This window comes from Psammomys obesus, unplaced genomic scaffold (assembly GCF_907164565.1).
Source record: "Psammomys obesus unplaced genomic scaffold, mPsaObe1.curated_primary_1811, whole genome shotgun sequence".
Classification (NCBI taxonomy): domain Eukaryota; kingdom Metazoa; phylum Chordata; class Mammalia; order Rodentia; family Muridae; genus Psammomys; species Psammomys obesus.
This window is the reverse complement of record NW_026593286.1, coordinates 37,472,801-37,489,084: the sequence shown is the minus strand read 5'-3', so window position 1 is coordinate 37,489,084 and position 16,284 is coordinate 37,472,801.

The window sequence follows — 16,284 nt, the reverse complement described above, 5'->3', positions numbered from 1 at the left end:
AAAGGACCAACCTCTGATTTTGCCTTTTTCTTGGCTCTCTTGGCCCTCTTGCTCCTTTGTTCTCTTGGCTATTGCCTCGTGCCCTCTCTTCTTTCTCTATCGGGTGCCTCACTCTTCCCTCCTATCATGTCTTACTCTCTCTTTCTCCCTCTCTCTTCATCTCCATCTAATAAATCTCTTCCATATAAAATCTGCTGTATACTTCATCATTATTTAATTTGGTACTAACACCTTAAACTAAATGAATAGTGCTGAAATTCATAATTCCTAACTGAAAAAAATAAGTAAAGTATAAGACATAGCTCTTCCTGAAAACACATACAATTATGTTGAAAGCAATTAAAGAAATGAAATATTTGTGTCTGCTTACATTAGATAGAAGGATAGATGTTATTTTAATGTTATTTTAGTAAGTAGATAGATGATAAATTAAATATACATATGATAGATTATACATAGATATATGATAGATAGACAAATATATGATAGATAAATACATACATAGAGGCTAGATAGACACATAGATGATAGAGAGTTGGATAGCTAGCTAGCTAGATAGACAAATAGACAGATGATAGATAAATACATACATAGAGGATAGATAGATACATAAATAGATAATAGATAGACAAATAGAAGATAGATTAATACATACATAGAGAATAGATAGATGATAGATAGACAAATAGACAGATGATACATACATAAATACAGGATAGATATATAGGTAGATAGATGCATAGATAGTCAATAGGTACATAGTAATAGGCAGTAATTTTATGATTCAAACATTTAGTGGACATCCCTTAAAAACATGATATAACACAGCAACACTGAAATAGAATAGAATTACTCCCCCCTAGATTTCACTTACTGAGGAGAAAGAAACAAAAATACAACCACAGAATCCTTCTAGGAGTGTATAAATTGAATTTATTCATGAAAATTAACAGGTAAATCCAGATTGATGGTCACTGCAGGAAATGACTGACCTTTGCCTTCAAAATAAATCATGAGCAGGTGGGTCAAAGAAAGATTGAGGATGAGAAGTCTCTTCATGTGGCAGAAGAGGCACAACAAATAAATCTCATTCGTGATCATGTGATTTTGATAAATATGATGCACAGTAAAAAATGAAAATAGGAGTATTTTTAGGATGTGAACACGGTGCTTTGGAAACAGTCTGGATGAATATTTATTCATTTGGAGAGAAAATAGGGAAACTACCTAATAATAGAGGTTTAAGAATATTCTTTTATGCCCTAAAACACTTGTAAATAGTGAGGTCAGGTCAGAATTTGACTATAATGGGATAAAATTTTAGAAAGAAATACATAAAATTATGATGAAAGTAATTAAAGTTATCTAGACTTATTGTAGATACCTAGAAAACAATGAATAATTTTAGTAATGGGTAAATGTTATTTCCTTCTTTACCAAAAAAAATTTGAAAATTTCAGCTATATTTTATGGGACATAAATGTTTAACTATGAATGTCAGTGCTAAACATATTTAAATGTATCCAAATGTTCTATTCAGACAGAATCTCAAGTTTGAACTGTAAAAACCTGTTTTTAGTTGGGGAGTGGCTCAGCTATCACACACCTTTGGGTTTTTTGTTTTTGTTTTTTGTTGTTGTTGTTGTTGTTATTGTTTTGTTTTTATTTTAAGATAGAGTTTCTCTGTGTAGACCAGGCTGTCCTCGAATTCACAGAGATACACCTGGCTCTGACTCCCTGAATGCAGGGATTACAGGGGTGCAATTAGAGGTATGGATTATAGCTTCCTAGGACACACCATTACTTTTTAATATTTTTTTTGTTCTTGTTTTTTGTTACTTTTTAATTATTGTTATTTTTATAAATGACAGTTTATTCACTTTGTATCCCCCCTGTACCTCCCTTCCTCTTCCCCTCTCAATCCCACCCTCCCCCATTTCCCCACTAGTGCACCTCCCCCAGTCCACCCCTCTCCTACCCTCTGATCCTAGTCTATTAGGTCTCATCAGGAGTAGCTGCACTGTCTTCCTCTGTGGCCTGGTATGGCTGCTCCCCCTTCAGGAGGAGGTGATCAAAGAGCAGGCCAATCAGTTCATATCAGAGAGTCTCGGTCCCCATTACTATGGAACCCATTTGGACACGGAACTGCCATAGGCTACCTCTCTGTAGGTGTTCCAGGCCATCTCCATGAGTGGTCTTTGGTTAGAGTATCAGTCTCAGAAAAGACCCCTGTGCCCAGAATTTTTGGATCTGTTGCTCTCCTTGAGAAGCTACTGTCCTCCCCAGGTTTTACTATCTCTTCTTTTTTTAATATTTTTTTATTATTATTAATTACACTTTATTCATTTTGTACCCCCCATAAGCCCCCCCTCCCTTCCCGATCCCACCCTTCCTCCCCTTTCTGCATGCATGCCCCTCCCCAAGTACACTGATAGGAGAGGCCTTCCTCTCCTTCTTTCTGATCTTAGACTATCAGTTCTCATCAGAAGTGGCTGCATTGTCCTCTTCTGTGGCCTGGTAAGGCTGCTCCCCCCTCAGGGGGAGGTGATCAAAGAGCAGGCCACTCAGTTCATGTCAGAGGCAGTCCCTCTTCCCATTACTATGTAACCCACTTGGAAACTGAACTGCCATGGGCTACATCTGTGCAGGGGTTCTAGGTATATCTCCATGAATACTCCTTGGTTGGAGTATGTCTCTGGGAAGTTCCCTGTGTTCAAATTTTCTTGTTCTGTTGCTCTCCTTGTGGAGTTCCTGTCCTCTCCAGCTCTTGCTATTTCCCACTTCTTACATAAAATTCCATTCACTCTGCCCGACAGTTGGCCATCAGGCTCAGCATCTGCTTTGATAGTCTGCAGGGCAGAGGCTTTCAGAGGCGCTCTGTGGCAGGTTCTTAGGTTGTTTCCTGTTTTCTTCGTCTTCTGATGTCCATCGTCTTTGCCTTTCAGGATGAGGATTGAGCATTTTAGTTAGGGTCCTCTCTTTTGCTTAGTTTGTTTAGATGTACCGATAGGATAGTGGGTTTATCCTATGTTGTATGTTTATATGAGTTTATATGAGTGAGTATATACCGTATCTCTTCTTTCATAAGTTTCCCTGCACTCTGCCCAAAGTTTGGCTATGAGTCTCAAGATCTACCTTTACACCCTGCAGGGTAGAGCTTTTCAGAGGCCCTCTGTGGTAGGCTTCTGTCTTGTTTCCTGTATTCTGCCTCCTCCAATGTCCATCTTCTTTGTTTTTCTGGATGGGGATTTAGCATCTTAGCCAGAGCCCTCCTTCCTGATTAGCTTCCATAGGTGTACACATTTTAGTATGTTTATCCTATATTATAGGTCTAATATCCACTTATGACTGAGTATATACCCTGTGTGTATTTCTGCTTCTGGGATACTTCCCTCAGGATGATTTTTTCCAGTTCCCACCATTTGCCTTCAAATTTCATGATTTCCTTGTTTATTATTCCTGAGTAATATTCCATTGTGTAGATGTATCACAATTTCTGTATCCATTCCTCAACTGAGGGGCATCTGGGCTGTTTTCAGCTTCTAGCTATTACAAATAAAGTTGCTGCAAACATGGTTGAGCAGATATCCTTGCTGTATGCTTAAGCGTATTTTGGATATATGTCTAGCAGTGTTATAGCTGGGTCTTGAGGAAGCAGTATTCCTATTTGTCTGAGAAAGCGCCAGATTGACTTTGAAAGTGGTTGTACAAGTTTACATTCCCACCCACAGTGGAGGAGGGTTCCCCTTTCTCCACATCCTCTTCAGCATGTGTTGTCACTTGAGTTATTCATCTTAGCTATTTTGATGGGTGTAAGGTGAAATCTCAGGGTCGTTTTGATTTGCATTTCCCTGATGACTAAGGATGTTGTATGTTGCTTTAAGTGTTTCTCTGCCATTTGATATTCTTCTATTGAGAATTCTCTGTTTAACTCTGTTCCCCATATTTTAATTGGATTACTTGATTTCTTGCTGTTTAACTTCTTGAGTTCTTTATATATACTGGATATTAGCCCTCTGTCAGATAAAGGTTTTATGAAGATCCTTTCCCAATCTGTAGGCAGTCATTTTGTTTTGATGACAGTGTCCTTTGCTTTACAGAAGCTTTTCAGTTTCATGAGGTCCCATTTATTGATTGTTGCTCTTAAAGCCTTTGCTGTTGGTGTTCTGTTCAGGAAGTTGTCCCCTGTGCCAATGAGTTCAAGGCTCTTCCCCACTTTTTCCTCTAACAGGTTTTGTGTGTCTGGTTTTATATTGAGGTCTTTGATTCACCTGGACTTTAGTTTTGTGCAGGGTGATAAGTATGGATCTATTTTCATTTTTCTACATATAAACATCCAGTTAGACAAGCACAATTTGTTGAAGATGCAGTTTTTTTTTCCATTGTGTGGTTTAGACATATTTGTGAAAATCAGGTGTCCATAAATGTGTGGGTTTATCTCTAGGTCCTGTATCTGATTCTGTTGATCCACCATTCTATTTCTATGACAGTGCCATGCAGTTTTTATTACTGTTGCTCTATATAGTACAGTTTGAGATCAGGGATGGAGATACCTCCAGAATGTCTTGTATTGTAGAGGGTTGTTTTAGCAATTTTGGGCTTCTTGTCATACCATATGAAGTTGAGAATTTTTCTTTCAAGGCCTGTAAAGAATTATGTTGGTAATTTGATGTGAATTGCATTGAATCTGTAGATTGCTTTTGGTAAGATGGCCATTTTTACTATGTTAGTCCTGCCAATCCATAAGCATGGGAGATCTTTCTACCTTCTGACACCTTATTCTAATTCTTTCTTCAGAGACTTGAAATTGTTTTCATACAAGTCTTTGACTTGCTTGTTTAGGGTGACTACAAGGTACTTTATGTCCTTTGTGGCTATTTGTGAAGGGTGTTGTTTCCCTAATTTCTTTCTCGGCTCTTTTGTATACAGGAGGGCTACTGATTTTTTTGAGTTAACTTTGTATCCAGCCACTTTGTTGAAGGTGTTTATCAGCTGAAGGAGATCCTTGGTAGAATTTTTGGGGTCACTCAGTATACTATCATATCATCTGCAAATAGTGGTACTTTGACTTCTTTCTTTCCAATTTGTATCCCCTTGATCTCCTTTACTTGTCTTATTGCTCTAACAAGGACTTCAAGAACTATGTTGAAGAGATATGGAGAGAGTGAGCAAATTGCCTTGTCCCTGATTTCAGTGAGATTGCTTTAATTTCTCTCCGTTTAGATTGATGTTGTTCATAAGCTTGCTGTATATTGTCTTCACTATGTTTAGGTATGTGCCTTGTATCCCTGTTTTCTCTCATACTTTAAACATGAATGGATGTTGGATTTTGTCAAATGATTTTTTAGCATCTAAGGATATTATCATGTAGCACACTCCTTTTATCCAATTCTGTTTATTGTGAACTAGTTGATATGCTATGATTTAGCCCTAGCACCCAACTCTAAGAGATTTCTGTAAACAAGAGCTAAATAAAGTGAACATCAGGTCAAGTGGAGTAGCAAGCAACTATCTGAGAGAGATTAAGTAGAAAGGAGGGACATTGAGAGAATAATATTTAAGACAGTGTGGAGAAGAGGTTTTTGGCCTTTGGCTTTTGGCTGTTTGACTTTTTCCCTTTGGAATATGGGCTTAGTATGAATGTTATCTGGGGTCTTTCTCAGAGTATCTAAGCTAGCAAGGTTTTACACCAGCATCTGGCTCCTGAGTGTTCACTGTGAAATCAAATGGTATGAACTGTTTTTATTTATAAGAACAGATTGTGCTTTCAATATGTATACAGTATTAAACAACAGAAGAATCCACAGAAAACAATTGAATGAGGGTAAAACGAATTAAATGAGCTTATGTTAGTAAACGACTTTGGTTAGGTATAACTTCCTTTGTATGATTTTTAAGCCTTTTGTTAAATTATTTCCAGACAACATATTCTGTTCATAGCTTCCCCTCTCCCAAGTATTCCCATATCTTCCCCACTCACTCAACTGTATGTCCTTTTTTCCCTTCTTTTTTAAAGAAAACAGACAAAGGAACAAATAAACCATAATGAAAAATTAAAAACAGAAAACACACACAAAAATCCATTAAAATACAAAATTCTAAACAACAATATACAGCAAAAGTAAGACAAAAAGATATTCAAATAAAAAAAGGAAGAAGAAATGAAGAAAGAAAGAAACAGAAGTCAAAAAGACATACCACTGAGGGTTTTTTTTTGTTTTGTTTTGTTTTGTTTTGTTTTGTTTTGTTTTGTTTTGTTTTGTTTTTATCCACTACTGGGCAGGGCCTACACTTAATTGTGGTTTAGTACAGTAAAAATCTACTGGAGAAAACTAATTTTTCCTTTGCAAACAGTTGACAGTTAGAGGTAATTTCTTAGTTTGGGGTGGTAGTTTGTAGACAATTCCACCTCTCAGCCCTGGGATACCCATGGCATGGTTCTGTTCTGGCCTTGTATATATTGCCACAATCTCTGTGAGTTCATGTTTGCATCACTTCTGTTTTGTCTGGAAACTAGCTTCTTTGGAGCCATCTATCCTTTTGGGCTCTTACAGTCTTTTGTCCTACTCTTCTACATAGTTCCTGATAAGAGAGGTCTGATGATATCTCCTTGAGGGCTGAGTGTGACAAAATCACTCACTCTTTATACATTATCCAGTTGTGGGTCTCTGTATTTGTTCCCATTTCCTGCAAGAGTAAGTTTCTCTAAAGGTGCTTGAGTGGTATAGCGGAATATTCTTAGGAGTTACTTTTATCATTATGTCCTTTTAGCAGGGACTATAGTATTTGATCTTCTTCTAGGTCCATGGTCTGTCCAGTCTCTAGTTCTTAGACCTTAAGTATCAGTCAAAGACTATCTTGAAGAGTAGGATCAGATGGTGATTGGTTATATCCCCCACACATTTCTGCCATACTTCCACCAGCCTGTCATGCATGCCGACCAGTTTGGTAGGTGGTAGGATTTGTAGCTAGGTTGGTGGTTCCCTTTCTCCTCTGACAGGGTGCAGAGCACACTGCAGTGCCATGAACTTTAGCCAATGGGTTTATTATTCTCCTTAGGCACTAGCTTGACTTCCTCATGTTCAGTGAGAATTGTTACTGTTGTCTTCAGAAATAGGACCTTACAATCATTTTGTGGAGGGAAACCAATAGCCGTGACAATAGCCTGAGGTGTGTGAGGCTCTTTTGTCCAACATCTAAACTAGCTGTAACCCATTCCTGGGACTGGAGGTTTCACTTGGTGGCGAAAGATGTCTGGTACCAATTTATTATTTTTTAAAACTCTGTAAAAGAACCTTGTGAGGCTGAGATATTAACAGGGAAAACACTTTGATCAACTTAATCCCAACAGGCATATATTTTGGTTGTCAGCATAAACCCTCTCCAAAGCTTTCATGGCTAAATTCACTTTTCTGACACATTTCTCCCATGTAGTGTCCAGGAACCTGTTAACAGGTACTGATTTCTAAATGCACTTAGGATTTCCCTTGGTCCCATTTGGCCGATCTACTCATCTTGTTGCTAGTTCAGTGAGCTGGCACTAGTTTTGCACCCCGGGATGTTTACTTTGGCTTATTTTACTCTGATCTTCTAATGTCTGCTTTTTGGCAATAAAGTCCCAGTTGGGGTTTCCAACCAACAGCAATTTGCATTTAGTTTTAGAGTCTGTGTTTTGCAATCTAGGTTCCTTCTTTTCTGTCTACATGAAGATATTTGCTCCTAGGCACACCTGAACCTGAAATGAACTGAAAATATTTTACAGTTTTTCAATATGCCAAGCAGTAGAAGAAAAGAAATACACCATTCTCAGTGCTGTGAACAGCTGTCGCTATAAGGTGATATTGCTAAAGAACTCTAAAATAGAACCAGGCAAATGCCATCCCTATAAGAATTCTACTATATTTTGGAGATCTCCAGCTGGAAACTTAATTGTAATTTAAACAGAGCATACAGAAACAGCTTTTATGTAGCTAGTCTCCATACTTTTATTGAATTGGATAATTTAATCAATAAGATACAATACTCTGTGGAGTGAAACTATAAAATTCTAGGAGCAGATTAATTTGACATCTGTTTCCTGGCTTCTCTACCTTCCTGTACTGCCTTCTTTCAGGACTGTATGTCAAGCTTTCTTATGTCAATCACATCTTGATGTGCTGCCAACTACTTTTTATACTTTGGCCGTATCATACAAGAGAGTTCAACATGAAAGTAATCAAGATTATTACTATTACACACACAGACACACACACACACACACACACACAGACACACACACACACAGACACACACACACACACACAAGGAATTTATATACATAGGGAATTATGAAATGGATTTAGAATGTATTTTTACAAAGCTTATTGTATGATGTAAGTCTGGGTTGTAGAAGGTTTTAAGAAAAACATCTTTGTAATGGATAATCTGCTGTCACCAAGAGAAAAAAATTCAAAAAATAAATACTTTCCAAACCCATTTCTCTTTCACATACCATGCAGAAGTTTTCTTTATGGCACTTTCATACACTCCTGGCTTTGGCTGAGTTTATTCAACCTCTCCTCTTGCCAATCTTCCTGCCCCTATAACTGCTCAAACCCTTCCATCCCAGTACTCCAGTTTGATATCTCATGTTTTCAGAATCTTATATATGTAGGTAGTAGAACACATTGTGAGTATCAGTGTGGCCAGAAGAGACTCTCACATATCAGGTAGGAAGAATCTTGCTAAGCCTCTGTTATGCTGTATTGGGTGACAATCTTGTTGTGTCTAGGCTTAGACAAGATTAAGGAGTGCTCTAGTTTTGGCTCTGTCATCCTGGCCACAGAGTTGTCTTATCTGATTTGGAGGACAAGTTTGAGAAGAAGCCTAAAGATGTGGCTGAAAATAAATGGCTAGTCCCTGGATGTGGGAACTGTTCTTTCTCTCTTATCTATCTTAAAGAATGGTAAGATAAAATATGTAAGAAAATGGTCAGAAATTTTGAAAAATTCCTCATGGAGATTCTTATCATTTGATTCACTTACTGTCCAGTCAGAGATATATATTCTTGTTTGCTCTTTCATTGTTTGACAATTTTTTATGCATATGTGTTTTGATCAAATTATTAACCCATTCCACTCTCCTCCAATTCTTCCTCTATCTTTCCTATATTCTCCCCCACCATCATTCACTCACCTAGCCAAGTAGGAGACAAAGCCATCTATTTAGGCATGAGTAGCCTTTCAGAGTTCTAAAGTTTTCATTGTGCAGATTTCCCATTCACTTTCTTGGGTAGTTTTATTGCTAGATTCTTTCTTTCTGACGTTATTGTGAATTAATATTTTTCCCTGGTTTCTTTCTTGGTATGTTTGTTGTATATAGGAAGGTTGTTGATAATTTTGTTGTTGTTAATTTTGTATCTTGCTACATTGCTAGGATGTGCTTGTCAGCTGCAAGAGCTTTCTAATGGATTCTTTAGTGTCTTTTATGAGCAGAACCATACAGTCTGCAAATAAAGATACTTTGAGTCATTCCATTCATATTATATCCATTTTATCTCCTTGTTTACTCTTATGGCTTTTGTTAAGACTTCAAGCATTGCTTTGGACAGAAAGGGACAGAGTGCCCATCCTTGTCTCCTCTGCATTACTGGATTTTTCAGGCCTCTTATTATGAAAGAAAAGGTTAGTTTTTCTATTTTTTTTTCCTGAGACAGGTTTCTCTGGGTAGCCTTGGCTGATCTGGACTGGCTTTGTACACCAGGGTGTCCTGGAACATCACAGAGATTCCCCTACCCCAACCTTCCTGAGTGCTGGGATCGCAGGTGTACACCATTGAGCCCAGCTGAGATTACCATTTTATCAAAGATCATTTCTAAATCTGTTGAGGTGGCTGGGTGGTTTCAGACCTCGAGTCCATTTATGTTCTGGATTCTTTTTATTGACTTACATGTGTCAGACCATTTCTTTTTTTAATTAATTTTTTATTTTTTATATTAATTACAGTTTATTTACTTTGTGTCCTAGCCGTAGCCTCCTCCCTCATTCCCTCCCAATCACACCCTCCCTCCCTCATCTCCTCCCTGCCCCTCTCTAAGTCTACTGATAAGAGAGGTCCTCCTCCCCTTCCATCTGACTCTAGCTTATCAGGTCTGACCAGGACTGGCTGCAATGTCCTCCTCTGTGGCCTAGCTAGGTTGCTCCTCCCACATGAGATGGGAAAGGTGTCAGATCATTTCTACATCCAAGGGATGGAGATGATGTGATCATGTAATGATATTTTTGATATGTTCTTTAATTTGGTTTTCAAATATTCATCTGTGTATTTTTTCACCAGTGCTCATGTGCAAGATTTTCTAATACTTTTCTTTTGTGCATTTTTTGACCGTAAGATCAAGTTAATCCTGGCTTTGTAAAAAGAACTTGGAAGTGTTCTTTGCTTTAATACTTTATAGAAGAATTTGAATATTATTGGTGTTAGTTATTTGAAGACTTGAAGAATCATTTCCTGAATACATCCGGTACAGGGTTCTTTGTTTTTTTAACTGAGGAATTTTAAGTACTTCTATTTCATTATTTATTATGGATCTACTAAAATTGTTTACTTCATCTATACATAACGTTGGTGGGTCATATGGATCTAAAAATTCATTAATTTCTTTTAATATTAAGTTTGAGGGCATATAGAATTTTAAAGTACATCTTGGAAATTCTCAGAATATTTTCAGTGTTTCTTTTAATATCATCCTTTTTTTATTTCTTTTTAAATATTTGAGCTTTCTCCCTATTTCCTTTGCCCAAATGGCAAAAAGTTTCTTAATAAATCAATCATTTCAAAAAGCCAATTATTTTATTTTATTTTTTTAATTTTTTAAATTATTAATTATTTATTACAATTTATTCACTTTGTACCCCAGTTTTAGCCCCTCCCTCACTCCCTCCTAATCACACCCTATCTCTCTCATCTCTTCCCAACTCCCCTTCTCCAAGTTCACTGATAAGGAAGGTCTTCCTCCACTTCCCTCTGACTCTAGCCTATCAGGTCTCCTCTGGACTGGTTGTATTGTCTTCCACTGTGGCCTGTTAAGGCTGCTCCCCACCCCAGGGGGAGGTGATCAGAGAGACTGTCACTGAGTTCATGCCAGAGACAGCCCCTGTTCCCATTACTAGGGATTCAACTTGGATACTGAGTCTATGGGCTACATTTGAGCAGGGGTTTTAGGTCCTCTCCATGCATGGTCCTTGGTTGGGGTATCAGACCCTGCAGCAACCCCAGGGCCCAGGGTTATGTTTGTTTGGTTGGTTGGTTCGTTGGTTTTTGGTTTAGTTTGTTTGTTTTGTTTTGTTTTTGGATCTGTTGTTCTCCTTTTGGAGCTGCTGTCCCCTCCATTGCTGGTGGGAATGTAAACTTGTACAACCACTTTGGAAATCGATCTAGTACTTTCTCAGAAAATTAGGAGCATTCAGCTATACACTCCTAGCCATGTATCTGAAATATGCTCAAGTATACAACAAGAACATTTGCTCAACCATGTTCATAGTAGTTCTATTTAGAATAGCAAGAATCTGGAAACAACCTAGATGACCCTCAATGGAGGAATGGATACAGAGACTGTGGTACATTTGCACAATGCAATGTTACTTAGCAATTAAAAACAAAGAAATTTTTTAAATTTTTTAAAATTTCTATTTTATACATTTCAGCCTTTATTTTTTTTCCCTTATTGAAAGTAGCTTTTTTTTCTCATATAATATATTCTTTTTTTGGCTTCACTTCCTTCTACTCCTCCCAGTTTCTCCGACCTTCCCTCTGATCAAGATCTTTTTCTTCTAGCTTAGAAAATAAAAGGATTCTAAAAATTCAACAACAAAGGAAAAAGAAACAAGCAGCCTTCTAAGGGAAATGAAACAAAATAAAAACCATATCAGAATGAGACAAAATAAACAAATGGGAGGGGGCGGAGCCAAGATAGCGACTAGCACACACAGTTTCCGAGCTGTGGAAGAGATAAAGTTCTGAGTTGATGAGTGGAAGAACTTCTGAAGCCAGGGAAACAACGGAGAGCCTTTCTAAACAACAGGGAACATCTCAGGAGGTGAAAACCTTGGTCTCCGGTCACCCAGAGACTTGTTTGGGGAAGGTGAGAAACGATCCTTTGATCTCTTGGCACTCCCCTCCCCCAGACCTCCCTCCTCCTCCACACAGCGGACTCGCCTTTCTCAGCGCAGACCTAACTGCCTGGGGCCTGCAGCCACTGAGGCGGAGCCCCAAGCCCTTTATCGGCAAAGGCCAGCAGTACTGTGTCTTGGAGCCCCAGATTCGCGCGGCGGCTGCACCATCCTCCCAGGGCCCGTGTCTGCTAGACACCATACTAGCTCCGCAGGAGCGCCATCACTCACCATACGGCCCGCCCAATCCCACAGTGACAGAGAATACGCTATATACTCACCAAAACCAGACAGAAACGCCATACAAGCTAGACACACCAGGCGCTGGGCCTCCGAAGCTTGGAGAGCACAGTGAAGAGACCCCAGGACTTCCCAGAAAGCATCTGGACTAGCAACCCAGTCTCCAGTTACAGCAGGACTTTCTAACCTGGCTGCGGAGCAGCACTGAGCTGGCGGGGCACATCAGCCCTCCAGTTTAAGACTAACCAGGGCCAAACCAGAGAACAGAAAGGCTGGTTACCCCGATTCCCACTGACGTGACCACCCTGAAATCTCCAGCTGCAGCAAGACCTCATAACCTGGCAGTGACAACAGCACGGAACTGGCGGAGCGCATCAAAGAAGAAGGGCCAAACCAGAGAGCAGAGAGCTCAGATACCCCGATCTCTGCCAAGTGACCTGCCTGTAAGTGAGTGCACCCTTGAGAATCTGCAGCTCCACTGATCCTGGGTCCTGCTAAAACAGAAGCCAGTCATCGAACCCCCTCCCACCCATATACCCACTTTGGGAAACAGAGGGGCACTTGGAACATTGAAGTTCCTGCTCTGTGGGTCTAATTGAGGAGTTAGGGCAGTTAATGCTGCAATCATCACTAGCACCTGCGACATATACATTGCAGAGCCCCTCCCACACACTCAAGGGTTCAACATTAGCCATCACTCTGTCCCTCGAGACTCATGCCCACGACCACTTACACACACACACATACACACACACTCACACTTGCATTTGCCTCTGTTTGCGCCTGCGTACTTTCCTCCCAAGGTACAGCTAGTCCTCAGCACACGCTAAGGACACGGGACCTCTCTCAACTTCCTGAAGAATTCTCCAGACTCGAGAGAGAGACAGTACCAGTCTGATCGGCAGAATCCAAAAACAAACAGGGAAGGTCTCAGATAAGCCAATGGCCAAGGGTAGGCAAAAGAACACTTCCAACATAAATCAGGACATCATGACTTCACCAGCAAACCCCAAAATCGATAGATACTCCAATTCATCAGAAGCACAGGAAAATGACCTTAAAGCCATGCTTGCTCAATTATTTGAGGCTCATAAGGAGGAAATGAACAAATCTTTCAAAGAGTTGGCCAGTCAATTGGAGGTAAAGAAAGAAGAAATAGACAAAACCCTTAAAGAAACACAGGCAAACATAGCCAAACAAACAGAGGCACAAGTAGAGAAAAAATTAGTGGCATACAAAAAGGAAATGAACAAAGAAATAGAGTCCATCGTAGAGAGACAGGAATCCAAATTCAAACACATGGAAGAAATGGTGCAAGGCATGAAAACAGAATTAGAATCAATAAAGAAAACACAAAATGAGAAAACTCTTGAGCTGGAGAACTTGGAGAAAAGATCAGGAACCACAAAAGTAAGCATCACCAACAGAATACAAGAGATGGAAGAGAGAATCTCTGGAGCTGAAGACACACTTGCAGAAATTGATACTTCTCTCAAAGAAAAAGTAAAATCAGAAAAGATCCAATCACAAAATATCCAAGAAATCAAGGATGCTATGAAAAGACAAAATCTAAGAATAATAGGAATTGATGAAAAAGAAGACTCCAGGCTCCAAGGTCCAGATATATTTTCAAGAAAATCATAGAAGAAAATTTTCCCAACTTAAAGAAAGAGATGTCCATAAATATACAAGAGGCCTACAGAACACCAAATAGACTAGACCAGAAAAGAAACACATCACGTCACATCATAGTCAAAACACTAAATCTACAGAACAAAGAAAAGATATTAAAAGCAGCAAGGGAAAAAGGCCAAGTAACATATGAAGGTAGACCTATCAGAATCACACCGGACTTCTCATCAGAAACTATGAAAGCCAGAAGGGCCTGGGCAAGCATCATGGAGACTCTAAGAGATCACAAATGTCAACCCAGACTACTATACCCTGCAAAGCTTTCAATCAACATAGATGGAGAAAACAAAATATTCCATGACAAAACTAAATTTACGCAATATCTACACAGCAAACCAACCCTACAGAAGATACTAGAAGGAAAACTCCAATCCAACAAAAACAAATTCACCCAAGAAAACAGGGCATACAGATAATATCCCAACAAAAATGAAAAGAAAACAAGCAATGAAACAAGGTAAGATCATTGACTCCATTACAAAAGGAACTAACATGCATTGGTCAATATTATCTATCAATATTAATGGACTCAACTCACCAATAAAAAGACACAGGCTAACAGAATGGTTACAGAAACAGGACCCAACATTCTGTTGCATCCAAGAAACACACCTATGCAACAAAGATAAACACTACCTTAGAGTAAAGGGCTGGAAAAATGTTTTTCAAGCAAATGGTTCCAGAAAACAAGCTGGAGTAGACATCCTACCTAATATCTAATAAAATAGACTTTCATCCGAAGTTAATCAAAAAAGATAAAGAGGGCCACTATATTCTCATCAAAGGAAAAATCCAACAAGAGGACATCACAATTTTGAATATCTATGCCCCAAATACAAGAGCACCTACATTCGTAAATGAAACAATATTAAAGCTTAAATCATACATTGATCCTAATACCTTAATAGTGGGAGACTTCAACACCCCACTCTCATCAAGGGACAGATCAACCAGACAGACACCAAATAGGGAAATAAAAGCACTCACAGAATCTCTAAATCAAATGGACCTAATAGACGTCTACAGATCTTTTCACCCAAACTCAAAAGAGTACACCTTCTTTTCAGCACCACATGGAACCTTCTCCAAAATAGACCATATAGTTGGTCACAAAGCAAGCCTCAACAGATACAAAAGGATTGAAATAATCCCTTGTATACTATCTGACCACCATGGACTAAAGCTGGACATCAACAACAACAGAAACAACAAAAAGCCGACACGCACATGGAAACTGAACAACTTACTACTCAATGACAGCTGGGTCAAGGAAGAAATAAAGAAAGAAATTAAAGACTTTCTAGAATTCAATGAAAATGAAGGCACAACATACCCAAATTTATGGGACACATTGAAAGCAGTGCTCAGAGGAAAATTTATAGCACTAAGTGCTTACAAGAAGAAATTCGTAACATCACATACAAACAACTTAATGGCCCAACTGAAAAACCTAGAAAAAAAAGAAGCAGATACACCCAAGAGGAGCAGACGGCTGGAAATAATCAAACTAAGGGCAGAAATAAATCAATTAGAAACAAATAAAATTATCCAAAGAATCAATGAAACAAAAAGCTGGTTCTTTGAGAAAATCAACAAGATAGACAAACCCTTAGCCAAACTAACTAAAAAGCAGAGAGAAACCATACAAATCAGCAAAATCAGAAAGGAAAATGGGGACATAACTACAGACACTGAGGAAATCCAAACGATTATTAGGTCATACTACAAAAGCCTATATGGCACAAAATTTGAAAATCTAAATGAAATGGATAACTTTCTTGACAGATTCCATCTACCAAAATTAAGTCAAGATCAGGTAGAAAGACTGAATAGCCCTATATCTCCCAAGGAAATTGAAGCAGTCATTAACAGTCTCCCCTCCAAAAAAAGCCCTGGACCAGATGGCTTCAGCGCAGAATTCTACAAGACCTTCAATGAAGTACTAACACCAATTCTCCTCAAACTATTCCACAAAATAGAAATAGAAGGAACACTACCAAACTCATTCTATGAAGCCATAGTCACTTTGATACCTAAACCACACAAAGATCCAACAAAACAAGAGAACTTCAGACCTATCTCTCTTATGAACATTGATGCAAAAATACTCAATAAAATACTTGCGAACCGAATCCAAGAACACATCAAAGATATCATCCACCATGACCAAGTAGGCTTCATCCCAGGAATGCAAGGGTGGTTCAAC